Here is a 15450-nt window from a genome sequence, read left to right as displayed (position 1 = left end):
AAAGAAAAACATTAGGAACACCCACAACATCCAAGCACAGTTTCAGGTTCTCTCTCAGTCGCATTTGGAAATGAGGACTATCTGCCACCAGAGTATGTGAGGTGTCTTATCTCAGAGAATACAGTGGGTTAAACAGTACCTCCTCATCCCTCCTCCACTCAACAATTCATGCCCACCTGGAATCTCTGAATGTCACCTTATTTGGAAGTAGGGTCTTTGCAGATGCAGTTAAAGGTAAAGATTGAGATATGATCATACTGGGTTAGCATGCATGCTAAGTTGCTTTAGTTGTGTTCGACTCTTTACAACCCTATGGACTGTAGCCTGCTAGGTTCCTCTATCCATGGGATTCTCCAGGCAAGAATACTGGAGTGGGTTGCCATGCCCACGTCCAGGGGGATCCTTCCAACCCAGGGAACAAACCTGCGTCTCTTATGTCTCCTGCATTGGTGCTACCACTAGTGCCACCTGGGAAGCCCATGCTGGGTTAGAGTGGGCCCTAAATCCAATTAAAATGTCTTTATAAGAGACAGTAAAAGACAGAGGAAAATAGGCTGGAGTGATGATGCATATACGAGTCAAGGAATGCCAGGAACCACCAGAAGCTGGAAGAGGAAAGGAAGAAGTCTCCCCGTGAGCTTTTGGAAAGGGTGTGGCCCTGCCAGGACCTTGATTTTGAACTTCAGAATTGTGAGTAAAGAAATTTCTGTTGCTCTAAGCCAGCAAGTTTGTGGTAATTTGTTATAGAAGCCCTGCTGCTGCTGCTGCTGCTGCTAAGTCGCTTCAGTCATGTCCAACTCCATGCGACCCCATAGACGGCAGCCCACCAGGCTTCCCCGTCCCTGGGATTCTCCAGGCAAGAACACTGGAGTGGGTTGCCGTTTCCTTCTCCAATGCATGAAAGTGAAAAGTGAAAGTGAAGTCGTTCAGTCGTGTCCGACTCTAACGACCCCATGGACTGCAGCCTACCAGGCTCCTCCGTTCATGGGATTTTCTAGGCAAAAATACTGGAGTGGGGTGCCATTGCCTTCTCCAGTAGAAGCCCTAGGAAATTAATATCCTAAGGCACAAGTTTACTAAGGAGTCACCGAGCCAAAAGCAGACTATATATAAATATAAAATATACAAAGGAAAGACTATCAGTGTATATCTTGTCAGCAAACAAGATAGAAAAACTGGTACAGGATACCCCAGGAGAGTTTTAGACTTTAAGACATTCCATTACACACCATTAGGTAGCATATTCCGTTCCCATGCTGATCAAGAGTGAGTACCATGGTTCCATGTGGCCTGAGAGAGAAGCACAGAGCTCCCACAGAACAGCTGCAAGCTAAACTGTCCTTACTCAATTACAAAGCCAGAGAATTAGTCTAGGCTCCTGTGGTGAGAATGTAAAGAATCAACTAGCCTCAACCTGTCAGCCATCCAGATGCTTTGAGGTCACTGAGTATAATTTCTTCTCATCCTTAATTTCCTCAGTTATAGAATGAGGTTAGATTAAATCAACTTCCAGTGCTGGCATCCTCTAATTAAGGACCTATGTGTATGGATGTATGGGTCAAGCAGACCTCCTTATTTGGGGGAGGATGGTTTAACACTTATGTTGGTCTTAGGATGAGGAGAGTAGCTATCTTTTGACAAATTTTTAGTTAATTCTTGTATCAGGGTTCACAAGACCATCCTTAGGCTTGGTGATTTACTAGAAGGATTTGCAGAACTCAAAGGATGTTACACTCATGGTTACAGTGTATTACAGCAGAAGGATGCAGATTGAAATCAATAAAGGGAAAAGGTATATGGAGTGAAGTCCAAGAGAAATCGGGCATTGCTTCCAGGTGTCCCTTTTCAGTGGAGTCATATAGTGAAGTGAAAGTTACTTAGTCATGTCTGAATCTTTGCGACCCCATGGGCTATATGGTCCATGGAATTCTCCAGGCCAGAGTATTGGAATGGGTTAGCTGTTCCCTTCCCCAGGGGATCTTCCCAACCCAGGGATCGAACCCAGGTCTCCTGCACTGTAGGTGGATTTTTTTACCAGCTGAGCCACAAGGGAAACCCAGAGTCATTTAGGGACACACTAAATTCTTCCAACAACACAGGTGAAGTGCTATCAACCAGGGAAGCTCACTTGAGCCTTGGCGTGCTAGACTTTTATTGGGATTCAGTCATGTATGCATGTAGTGCTTGTGTGACTGACCTCAGCTACTCACATTTCAACCTCTTCCATCCCAGAACAAAAACAGGCATTCACCATAAATCATCACGTTGTTCAGATAAATTTCACTCATCAAACTGGTACAGCAGGCCAAAAGACCTCAGGCATATGAAAACACTCTTATCAGGGAGAATGTGCCAAGACTCAGATTTGTACTTCAGCCTGTGTTTGAGATTCTGTAGCATCCATATAATAAAGTAGCACAAGTACATATCTTTTACCTGCACCCAAAGTCTTGTCAGATACCTTAATCTTAGTCATTTGCTGATGTCTTGCAACACTAAAATATCCAGATTATGCTGATTTTAAAGTTGAAATCTTAATTTAATAGTTGAACACATAAGCTAGAGGCATTTTTCTGATTTGTAGATCAGGTACACAGGTATATCATCTGTTTAGTCTCTTAAGAATATTATATCAGACCTATAAAATGTAAGATTTTTTCCCTGGTTTCATTTTGTCTTTGATGAAGCCAGGATTATACTGTAATTCTGTTCTACAACTTAGCTTTCATTTAAAACTATATCATGGACATCTTGGTTTTTAAGGCTTCCATTATCTACCTCATTATTTTTATGGGATAAATATAATTAACCAAACCAAACAAAATATACTTAATCAATCCTCCATTGTAATCATTTAGGTTGTTTTCTGCTTTTAACTATTAAAACAGTTCTCAAATTAATATCTCTGAAAATGTGTGGAGTGACAGAATTTGATTCTATGCAACACGCAGGATTTTTTGTTACTATTTTTTGACAATAATGGAAGCAACTCTGATTGCTAGGCGGTGAAGCCACCCCTTCTCTTAGTTGTGCTTTAAAGGAAATATTCAGTATTATATATGCTAGAGAATTTCATATCCAGGATCTTATGTAATCCTCACAAGAACTATATGTAGTTAATGGTTATTCCTAGTTTTAAAATTCTAATATTTTTCTAATTAGAAAAATGATACATACTTATAAGGAATTTGGAACATGTTGGAGGGGCTTTCCTAGTAGTTCAGTGGTTAAGAATCTACCTTGCGATGCAGGGGACACCAGTTTGATCCCTGGTCCAGGAAGATTTCACATGCCACAGGTCAACTAAGCCCGTGCACCTCAACTATTGAGGTCCATCCATGCGTACCCAGAGCCTGTGCTCTGCAACAAGAGAAGCCACCACAAGGAGAAGCCCACATACTGCGACTAGAGAAAGCCTCTGTGCAGCAACACTCAGCATAGCCAAAAATTACATGTTTTTAAAAAGAACACATAGAAATCCTCAAAGAAAATTAACACCACCTATAATTTAGCTGTTCTAAGAAAATCTCTGTCAATATTCCAGTGAATATCCATGTCTTCTTTCTGTGCAGTATTTCATATAGTTGAAATTTAGCTTTATACACTTCTGTATCCTGCTCATTTTTAGGGATTGAACTCGTGCCCCCTGAATTGGAAGTGCAGAGTTTTAACCACTGGACTGCCAGGGAAGTCCCTTGTATCCTGCTTTTTAATTTAAGATTATAATATTTCTTATGTCACTCCTCTTGATAACCATTTTTAAATGCTACATAATATTCCATTATGTTTCTGTACCATATGTTACCGGTCTTTTAGTTTGCTTCCATTATTTCCCACTATAACATGTTATTTGCTTTGAAGGATATCTTTCATGTATAGAGATTTTTCCGTGTTTTATATTATTTAGGAGAGAGCCCTAGAAGTGAAATTAGGAGATAAAAGCTCTTATTGCATACTGCTGAACTGAAGGTTTCATTAGTCACTCATTGAATTGTTCCTACCAAGCCTTTAAGATAATCAGTCAGGCTTTTCCCAGCCGTGAGCCCTCGGAGGAGGCCTTTCGGCAGCAGCCATGGCGCCCAGCCGGAATGGCATGATCCTGAAGCCCCACTTCCACAAGGACTGGCAGCGGCGCGTGGCCACGTGGTTCAACCAGCCAGCTGGCAAGATCCATAGACGCAAGACCCAGCAGGCCAAGGCGCGCCGCATTGCCCCGCGCCCCACGTCCAGTCCTCTCCGGCCGGTGGTGAGATGCCCGACAGTCAGGTACCACACGAAGGTTTGTGCCAGCAGGGGCTTCAGCCTGGAGGAGCTTAGGGTGGCCGGCATCCACAAGAAGGTGGCCCGGACCATTGGGATCTCAGTGGACCCGAGGCGGTGGAACAAGTGCACGGAGTCCCTGCAGGCCAACATGCAGCGGCTCAAGGAGTACCGCTCCAAGTTTATCCTGTTCCCCAGGAAGCCCTCGGCCTCCAAGAAGGGAGACAGCTCTGCTGAAGAGCTCAAACTGGCCACTCATCTGACTGGACCTGTTATGCCCATACGGAAAGTCTATAAGAAGGAGAAAGCCAGAGTCATCACAGAGGAGGAGAACTTTAAGACATTTGCCAGTCTCTGCATGGCCCGCGCCAACACCCGGCTCTGGCATCCGGGCAAAAAGGGCCAAGGAAGCTGCAGAACAGGATGTTGAAAAGAAAAAATAAAGTGCTGTTGGCAACTTGCGATAAACTTGCAGTGTCCATGTGACCTTCGTTGTGTAAGGAGCCAGGGCCTGGGGCGGGGGGGGGGGGTGGGGGGGTGGGGACCTCTTCGAGGGGTACCTGGGGTGTGTCTGACCTTTGTTGCAACAGAGCTGTGGGGGAAGCAGCTTTGGTACGGGGGAGGCTTGTGCTTAGTTAGTGTTCTTGTCTGGACCCTCCAGCCCAGGGGGTGCTGTGTGTTCCTGTTACTATTAAAATACTATTTTCACATCTTAAAAAAAAAAGAAAAAAAAAATAGGAAGGAGTATGCCTTTAGCACTCCTATACCCCTCTAGCTTTATGGTATCAACATCAGCCATTTACTACACATTTTTCTTCTTGTATTATCAGAAAAAAGAATCCTTTATATAAGAATATATGAGTAATCGGAACAATTTTAATAAGAACTTTGCTGTCATATACTTTAAAATTTTGTTCTTTGGTTTTTCTATTCATATTTCATGGGAGTTCATATTCTATGTTACCTATATCCTTAAGATTTATTTTTTTAAATACCAAGACATTTCCAATTGTTTAAGATTTTTATTGTTGGGTTGGGAGTATTTGCCTGTTGTGGGTAACAGTAAGTTACTAAAATTTTAAAAATATATATCCAAGATTTTTTCTATGAAAAATTGCTTAATTTTCCTTTTATGTATTTATTACTAAAATAAGCTTTTTTAAAAAAAAATCACTGATTATGTTTCTGAAAAATTTCTACAAAGTAAAAATTTAATTCTAACTGGGAAACAGAGAAATAGGAATCATTAATGATTTTGATTTACAAAGTACACTTCTGATTCATTTTAATTGTAAATTTCTACAGGCTATTAGATTAGTATGAAAATGTGTTTATCAAGACACGTTTGTAAGAAACATTTTCTGATATTCATTCTTGTATTTCCTTTAAAACAATTTATCTATCAATTTTACAGGATATTTCTTATTGGATGTTTATGATATTTAAAAGTATAATCCTTATTTTGTTTCTTCAAACTTGAATACAAATGGAAATTTGTACAACCTGAAAGTACAGTTTTATGTAAAAACTGATACAGAATAAATGTCAAGCAATCTATATTTTATATTAATAGGAACTTGTAACATCCAATAGTGTAAGCACCAGTTGTATTTAAGGCAAAATGGAAAATTATACTCTCATTATACTTTTAGATCCAGCATACTGACTTTCACCTTGGGCAGGTTTGAACAGCACTAAGAATTACAAATGATTATAACTTACTTAGAAGTTGGAGGAATTACTTTCTCAGTATCTAGCTAAAATACAGACATAAGAAGTCCTATCTTTTGACACACAAATTATGCTGACAGATTTTTAAATGGTACTTTAAAAAAAAAAAAAAAAAGGCTGAACTTTCAGCAGCAGAGCCATCTACAAAAGTTTGGAGGGAGTCAGGATATTAACTTTGAATTGCTCTTAGGAATTCCTATCTTTCCTGACATATCACACTAAACTGCATATCCAGGTCCATTCTGGAGCTGATTCAGAGCCACTAACTGGCTGGTCTTGCAGTCTCCTCTAAAGAGAAGGAAAATATGAGTTTCATTGAGTCCAGGATGGGCCCATCTCAGCATTTAGTTTCATGTAAGCAGCTGTAAAACAGTGCTGATTTCTGGGAATAGCAGGAGAAACCAGGAGTATGTTGCTCAAAAAGGCAGCAAGGAGACTGCTTTATTAAGAGTTTTGTTGGAAAGAAAAAGCTGTTAAGGTAAAGCAGTGATTTTCATTCAGTTTAATGCTCTCTCACAGAGGTAACACAAAACAGCTCTTACTTTCCAGAACCTTTTTTCTCCCACAAGATTAATTATATCTCTGAAACATTCCCCCTTTAAAGATTGCAGCTTTCTTCTTTCATGGTTTTATAAGCCTTTATCAAAGCTGTATGCTCAGTGGCTCTGTTGTGTGCAACTCAAACTCCATGGACTGTAACCCAGACAGGCTCTGTCCGTGGAATTTTCCAGGCAAGAATACTGGCTGCTGCTGCTGCTAAGTCGCTTCAGTCCTGTCCGACTCTGTGCAACCCCATAGATGGCAGCCCACCAGGCTCCCCTGTCCCTGGGATTCTCCAGGCAAGAACACTGGAGTGGGTTGCCATTTCCTTCTCCAATGCATGAAAGTGAAAAGTGAAAGTGAAGTCACTCAGTCGTGTCCGACTCTTAGCGACCCCATGGACTGCAGCCCACCAGGCTCCTCCATCCATGGGATTTTCCAGGCAAGAGTACTGGAGTAGGGTGCCATTGCCTTCTCCAAGAATACTGGAGTGGGTTGCCATTTCCTACCCCAGGGGATCTTCCCAACCCAGGGATCGAATCCATGCCTATCTCCTATACTGGCAGGTAGATTCTTTATCACTGTGCCACCTGGGAAGCCCTTATCAAAGCTATCTATATTTTTAGGCCATACTATATCTATAGGTAAAAACTATCATAACTTCACAACGCGCTGAATATTTTTCTTCTGACATTACCACTTACAAGCCCTAAAATATTCTTTATTATTTTAATATCTATTTATTGGTTATTTGCCCATGCTCATGTTACTTGTATTCATTTCCTTTATGATTTAATAAGCCATTAATAACTACTCCCCTCAAGTCCCCCTCACCCCTGCCACACATTTAAGCTACTCTTAAACTTAAGATTTTAGTCCATATTTTCAGCACGGATTTGCAATACTGTTTTTCTTGAGCAGCAGAGGCTCCTATAGTCCAAAGCAAGTATTTCAGTTTGTTTCTAACACCTTTCCAAGTGGTCCTTTATAAAAACATTTGGATTTTCTTCCCATGCTACCAGGGTGTCCACCATTAAACATATGTCATTTTTCTGCCCACTTGTACATCTTTCTGGGATATTCTTGTAGTTTTTCCAAATTCCAGTTTTGAGGGGAGTTTAGTGTGATTGTACATCTGGATGTTTTGTTGTACACAACTGTTTCAGATTATAAGTAAAAATACTATCATTCTAAGCACTGATGTTTGACTAACCATCTTATGTTGCTGGAAACTTTTTACTCCAAGAAGTGACTTGTAGTTCTGTAGTTCTGTACTCTGTAGAGTTTGGTTCTAATACATGAACTTATGAAAGTACAAATAAATTGCATTCTGACTGCCCTTTAATTATACCATTTGTCTGCTCAGTCCAATGTTAATTGTAAATGGTTAGACCTAAAGGAAATCCAAAGATATGTTTTATTTCAAATATCACACTTATACATTCCTATTAACTTTCTTTGCATTTTTTAAAAAAAAATTCAGCATTGTATAAAAAGATATTTGTACTAGTATAAGGAATACTTAATTATGTGCTTGTAATAAGTTTCCTTATTGTCAATTTATGTATAAGATCTGAAGTAATTTCTTCCAAAATTAAAAAACAAATTTCCTTTACCACTTTGTAATTCTATCCATAGACAAGTGTTTAAAACATGTCATATACAATTACTGAGCACCTGCTGTGTGTAAGCTTCAGCCTAAGTACTGTATGCATTTTAAAAGAATCTAAAAGGTTCTTTAGGAAGACAAGTGATTATAAAATAATAAGGCTGGAAAAGCATACAATAATTTTTTAAATTAGTAAAATAAATAAGTCTATGTGGCTGAAATTGTAGTCGAACAAAGTTTTTTCAAGGAGCTTTGTGGACAAGTAGTGGTGGAAATTGATATATGAATCCTTAGTACTTGATTTTAAAGTTCAGAATCTAATTTTTGCTGGCTAGGAACAAAATAATTTTATTATAAGGTTAAGCAGTAGCTCACAAAACTGAAGAAAGGTCAGACAACCAGGATCATAAAATGCCAGACACCAAGGAAAGCTTGGTAGCAAAGACAGCAAAAGTTATACATCAAAACAGCCTGATCAGGATTCTATTACTGGCCTGATCAGAGCAAAATACAGCTAGAAACCATTGCCAATGCCACAGACTGGCACAACTGCACATGAATTCTAAGTCTTCTGTTAGTTATCACTCCATCCTTTCACAACTCAAAGCTCAGGCAGGAGCAGTAAAATTGGTGGCACCAAGGTTACATATTGGCAATCAATGTGTGAGAAAGAAAATATCTATTCTTCTAGCCTTCTCTAATGCAGTGTGGAGGTTTGCCTTCTAACAGATATTCACATAACAAGGAATTCTCCCTAAATAAAAACAGATTTTGGGACTTGGCAGTCAATAAATGACAAAATGCCCACTAAAGTCTACTCCTTCTCCTACCCAATATACACATACTCATTATTTCCCATGATTACACTTCAAAAAATTATCTCATCTAACATAATGTTCAACCATTGCTCTTTCAATTGAGAATGCACTGACCCTTCCTCATAGGAATTAAAGTTCTCATAGGTTACTACATTTAGCTCCATGGTCAGGATTGCAGGGAATTCCATCCCTTCCCAATTCTACAATTAATCCCATCACAATATATTCTGCAAACAATGCACTACATTGTAGTTAGAGCCACTGTCAAAATCCTCCGAACAACAGTGTGAGAAATTAAAAAAATAAAAAGGACGTTAGTTAGACTACATGCATGCCATTCCAAAAAAAATATGGATAGAGGCCCTAGCTATTTGTTTTTTTTAAACTAGTTGTGAGGACCAAAACAATACCTAGCTGGTTATTACCTTGTCTAATATCTATTTAATGTTCCCTTGACTTTCATCCAGAACTCTTACCAGGTGTAGGATTTCAATCCAGTGGGGTGATGAAAACCTCTTGTCTGAGGGACTTGAGGCTCTGCCTGTGTAAGGCTGTTGTAATATTCTACTAGCAGTATGAGAGTCTAACAAGGAAGCAACTCTATTTGGGTTTTGGGGCCTTTGGGTTTTTGTCCATACTCCTTCTGGCTCCTGTTGTGTAGCAGCCAACTCAGTTACCTCTTGGCATACTAGCAATCACTCCAGTCAGTGCCCTAACATCCATATTGCTTGTGTACCCAGTGCTTAAGGAATTTGGAATGGGCAAATGCGGTCTCAGCTTCCAATTCAACAATAATAGCATGGTTGTATGCAAACTTTGTGGAAGCATTCTCCCTTGAGCACAAAAACAGCATATGGAGATGGGAAGAAAATGTTTTGTGGGTGGATTTTATTTTTTATGAATTCTTTGACCAGAAGTAGCATCAGGTGGGAAATCTCAATAATAGACAAAGTTATAGTAGTTAATGATTAGTGTCTATGACAGACCTGGCCAAGCAAAGGTCTACAGGGTAGTCAGCAATAAGTACTCTTAGGATAATGATTTCCTTTTGAGATATAGGCTCTTTCTACAAGAGAGTTCCAGAAAAACATCTATTTCTGCTTTATTGACTATGCCAAAGTCTGTGTGGATCACAATAAACTGTGGAAAATTATGAAAGAAATGGGAATACCAGACCACCTGACCTGCCTCTTGAGAAACCTGTATGCAGGTCAGGAAGCAACAGTTAGAACTGGACATGGAACAACAGACTGGTTCCAAATAGGAAAAGGAGTACGTCAAGGCTGTATACTGTCACCCTGCTTATTTAACTTATATGCAGAGTACATCATGAGAAATGCTGGGCTGGAAGAAACACAAGCTGGAATCAAGATTGCCAGGAGAAATATCAATAACCTCAGATATGCAGATGACACCACCCTTATGGCAGAAAGAGAAGAGGAACTAGAAAGCCTCTTGATGAAAGTGAAAGAGGAGAGTGAAAAAGTTGGCTTAAAGCTCAACATTCAGAAAATGAAGATCATGGCATCCGGTCCCATCACTTCATGGCAAATAGATGGGGAAACAGTGGAAACAGTGTCAGATTTTATTTTGGGGGGCTCCAAAATCACTGCAGATGGTGACTGCAGCAATGACATTAAAAGACCCTTACTCCTTGGGAAAAAAGTTATGACCAACCTAGATAGCATATTCAAAAGCAGAGACATTACTTTGCCAACAAAGGTTCGTCTAGTCAAGGCTATGGATTTTCCTGTGGTTATGTATGGATGTGAGAGTTGGACTGTGAAGAAAGCTGAGCGCCAAAGAATTGATGCTTTTAAACTGTGGTGTTGGAGAAGACTCTTGAAGAGTCCCTTGGACTGCAAGGAGATCCAACCAGTCTATTCTAAAGGAGATCAGTCCTGGGTATTTTTTGGAAGGAATGATGCTAAAGCTGAAACTCCAGTACTTTGGCCACCTCATGAGAATTGACTCATTGGAAAAGACTCTGATGCTGGGAGGGATCAGGGGCAGGAGGAGAAGGGGACGACAGAGGATGAGATGGCTGGATGGCATCACCCACTCGATGGATGTGGGTTTGGGTGAACTCCGGGAGTTGGTGATGGACAGGGAGGCCCTGGCATGCAGCAATTCATGGGGTCGCAGAGTCAGAAACTGAGTGATTGAATTGAACTGAACTTGGCCTTTTGAAGAATGAACACCTGATCTTGGGACTCCAGATAACCGTTACCCCAGCTGTCCATTCTGAACAGGACATCATCTAATTCACTTAGTCACGTATATATATATATCAGGGTTTCTCAACCTTGGCACTACTGATATTTGAGGTGATTATTCTTTCTAGTGGGGAATTGTCCTGGACCTCTGGAGGACCCTGGCCTCTATCAACTGATTGCCAGTGACATCCCCCACTCACAACCATAAAAAATGTCTCTAAACACTGCTAAATATTTAAGCTAAATTGCTAGAGTGCCACTGTGAGGCAAAATTAATCCTCACAGAGATACGGTAGGAAATAAGGATTATACATAGTCATGGAGAGGGAACTAGCAGTGTGGCTGGATTGTCAAGGGGTTGGAAAAGAATTGGTGCCAACTTAAGAAAAGGCTGGGAAGCAGATCCAGAATATGAGTGTGTGTCTGAGATATGTTAATGCACGTACCAAAGCCCTGTGAAAGAGGCTCTAAATAATCAAGTAGACAAGATAACATTTTCTGTGTTACTGTCCTCCTGTCAAGCCATGTTTGATGGGAGAATAAAGGAAGTGTGGGATGGCAAGAATGGAATCCACAGACACAAGTGTGACTTCAGAGGCGATCCTGGCTTCTGTCGTGTTCCCACCCCATCTTCGCCCCATTGCCCTTTCATGGTACCACATATTGGGGGAGGGGGAGGAGGGCAGGGCAGTCAGCCCTGTTATCTGGTAGCTAACTAACTGCATTAGGAGTAACATCTCAGTGGTTTTGTCCTCACTGGTAAACATACTATGGTTTTAGATTTGCTTTTCTCACCTGTGATACATCTGGCAGCACCATTATTTATGGGTTTACTGAATAGTTTATATACTATCATGGATTCTCATACAACACTGCTCTAGCCAAAAAAACACAGTCCACAGGAGGTCAGATGATGTACTTAATTCTTATTTTGTTAATCTCTTTATCAGCTGCTAGGTTTTGTTTCTGCTTGCGGGATCTTAGTTCCCTGATCAGGGATCAAACCTGGGCCCCAGAAGTGAAGGGTCCGAGTCTTAACCACTGGACTGCCAGGGAATTCCCATTAGCTAGTATTGGAATAATCTACTGAAGATTTAGTTATGGAGCCAGTTGAGACACAAGATTTAAAGTTGGTGTCTCTCCAGATGTAGTACATATTTTTATCCAACAATTGACTTTCGATGCTGTTTCTCCCATTCCTATATTACAGAGGTCCAGGAACCAAGAGGCCTCTCACTATTACACCCAGTGATATCCTCACAAAGTTTTTGCCCTTTGTTCCCAACCCTGAACTCTGCTGTTCTTAAAGATTTAAGTACATAACAAGAGTTCAAAAGAAATTAGTTCAGAAGAGTTCAAACAGTCACATTATAGATTCTTCATGCCATCGGGTAATCATGCAAAACAAAAAGAGACTGCTTAGTTGTGTTTTACCCTTGTGATACAGTTGCTACCACACCATGTGAGCAGAGAAGAGTATAGAGGGAAAACTATAAAGATACTCTGGGGTGTGTTCTACTGCCATACATGGTAGCAAAGAATCAACAAGACGTTAGACACGTCAGAAGTAAATTTGTTCACTCTATTAGGGAAGAAACCTAACTTGCCAAGATAGTGGCCAAAGCAAAGATAAAAGGACAGCTGCAAAGGAAGGTCTTGTGACCAGGATCTTAAGACAGTAACTTCTACCTATCTTCTTGATGTCATATACAATATGTATTTTAAGAAATTTCTCTTTCCTGTCATTTGGATTAAAAAGAGCATATTTTGTAGAATGTCCAAAACTAGAAGAATGAACATACTCTGAAGTTCTGGCCTCAGATGTAGTAAATGATAGCTGTACTGTTAGGCACGCTTTACTTTTAGACATTCAAGTATGAAAGGAATAGTATGTGAGGGGAAACTGAACAGTCAAGAATGAGCTGTAGTGAATATTTATCTTTGGGGGCTGCTCATCCCAAATTACAGAAGCTAAATAGAGGAGGCACATGACCAAATCTTGCTCAGTTGGCAATCTCTCCAAAGACTCTGATCCTTGAGCTGATCTTGCAAGGAACAAAAACAAATGACAACAAGGATTCATTTTATTATCCTGATCATACTGTTCCAACCAACAAACAGTTCCTTTGCTTCCTCCTCCTTCACCTTTCAGTACTTTTTTGATTCCTGCCTACCAGTTCTGAGAGTCACTGGATAACCTTCCACTAAATTCCTTTTCCTTAAGTTAGTCAGATGGTATCTGTTGCTTGCAACAAGTTCCTGATATAATCAAGTAAACAGGCAGAAAGGGAAAAATAGACAAACATGGAAAATCTCTTTTACGATCTGTTTTATTACTAGAAGTCTGTCTTATCTTTTTGAAGAATCTACTTTTGCTACTGGATATTTTATGGACTGCACCTTGGTGCCCCCTGAATACCACCAAATTCACTGGTTGAAACTAACACTCAACAGGATTGTATTAGGAGGTGGGGCCTTTGGGAGGTAATTAGGTAAGTGAGAGTGGAGCCCTCATTATGAGGTTAGAATCTTTCTAATCTCATAAAGGAAGACAGCTAGCCTCTCTCCCACCAGTGAGGACACAATAAGACAGCTATCTTCCCTAGAACCCAATAATGCTGGCACCCTATTCTTGGACTTCTAGCTCCCAAAACTGTAAATAAACTGAATTTCAAGAATGGCAGGGTCACCACTGAGAGTCAGGGACTATAGGAAATGTTATTAGCAATATCCATGTCAGCCTTATTCTGTCCCACTGAATTTGGCTAAACCCTGGTTTCCAGCATCTCCTGGGTTTGTATCTTTCCAGCTTAATTTACCTGAATTTCAACTTGAGAAATTCTGGGAAGAGACTAGCCTAATTTAAGTCATGTCTTTATTCCTGTTTCAATTACTGTGGTCAGGGAAGATGAGAAACTAGGAGCGGCCTAGCTTTGGTTAGGTACCTATCCTCAGTCAATCACTCTGCTAAGGAAGTAGGATAATTTATATTCGCATCCTATGTTAGACTGCAGAGAGGAGTTTCCCAAGAAAGAGGATTCCCAGTCTGCCAGGAGCCAGCACGGGAGATCCCACCCATGACAGGTCATGTGGAGGAGGCCTGATGAGCAAGGTGGATCAGGAATCGAGGGACCCCCTGGATCTGCTCGAGCATCTACTCCAAAACCAGAATCTGTCTGTCTTACTATTTTGTGCCTTTCACCAACTCTTCCAACATTAACAGGGGGCTATCCCCGACCACCTTTCTCTGGAAAAAGTCAACTTAGGGCTTTAGTTAATAAGTCTCCTGGGCATGATAGAAGTGTTTCAATTCAAACCCCTCTGATGGCTTTCTAGCTTGCCTGACAGGTTTATCCATACTCTTGCAATTAACACACATGATTGTTCACAGCCTCCCAACAGTGAGAGACACGGGAAGCCTAAAACATTCTAAAAATATAGAGCCTTTCGAAGAGTTAAAAACTATTAGAGTAGTGCTGGTGTAGATTTCATTGTTGAGGCAATGCTCGCTGCCAAGTGCCCATATCCCTTATCCATTGTGCACCTGGGAGTGCATTGGTTAACATAGTTGGAATGTAAGAAAAACAAGTAGTAGCCTTGGAATTAACCACATCAGACCTTTGAGCTAATTGGTTCTTTCGTAGTTGTAACTCACTGCACCTTTGCTCCGTCAGAACGTAACTCTGTTAGCATTTTCTGAGGCTGACATAGATTAGAAATATAAAGAAAAAACACTTCAAGGGAAAATAAGTTTTCTGGCTGAACAGCCTTTATCAAAAAAGGGTCATAAAATGTCCACAGGCCTCCAAGGCCAGAAGATAATGTACACAACATTGTTTATGGGAAAGGTATGCAGAAAAAACCCTGGTTTTGATAAAGACAAAATAGATGTAATGTTTGGGCTGACTCTGCATGACTTTACATCTTTCATTTCCCTCTATGTACAAGTCAAGGTATAAAAGTTCCTTTTGAAAATAAAGTTACGGGCCTTGCTCACCAAAGCTTGGTCTCCCCGTGTCATTCTTTCTTTCCTTTTCTTTCTCTCTCTGTTCTTCTTTCAGGATGACTCCTTGGGACATAGGAGCTTTATTGGCTTTCTGTGTAAACCAAGGAAGATCAAGCCTCTTTCTCTCCCCTTTTACTTTCCTTATCGCTGACACCGTCATCCTGAGGGATTCCCTGGATCCTGCTGGGGCTGGACCCCGGCACCAGTCCAAAAGAAACAGAGCTCCAGAAGAAGTAGCTTAAGAGATACATACTGAATATTTATATGTAT

At 40.5% G+C, this 15450-nt stretch overlaps 1 protein-coding gene and 1 pseudogene across 1 annotated transcript in view; one reads left to right on the top strand and one right to left on the bottom strand.

The window, feature by feature from the left end:
- Window positions 1-15450, bottom strand: part of ARL6IP6 (ARF like GTPase 6 interacting protein 6) — a 71676-nt gene that overhangs the window by 14160 nt on the left and 42066 nt on the right. The window lies entirely within an intron of this gene.
- On the top strand, window positions 4011-4770 carry LOC102281571 (large ribosomal subunit protein eL13 pseudogene; annotated as a pseudogene).

The sequence above is a fragment of the Bos mutus genome, chromosome 2, assembly GCF_027580195.1.
Source record: "Bos mutus isolate GX-2022 chromosome 2, NWIPB_WYAK_1.1, whole genome shotgun sequence".
Lineage (NCBI taxonomy): Eukaryota > Metazoa > Chordata > Mammalia > Artiodactyla > Bovidae > Bos > Bos mutus.
The sequence above is the reverse complement of the archived record's forward strand: the minus strand, read 5'-3'. Positions and strand labels throughout refer to the sequence as shown.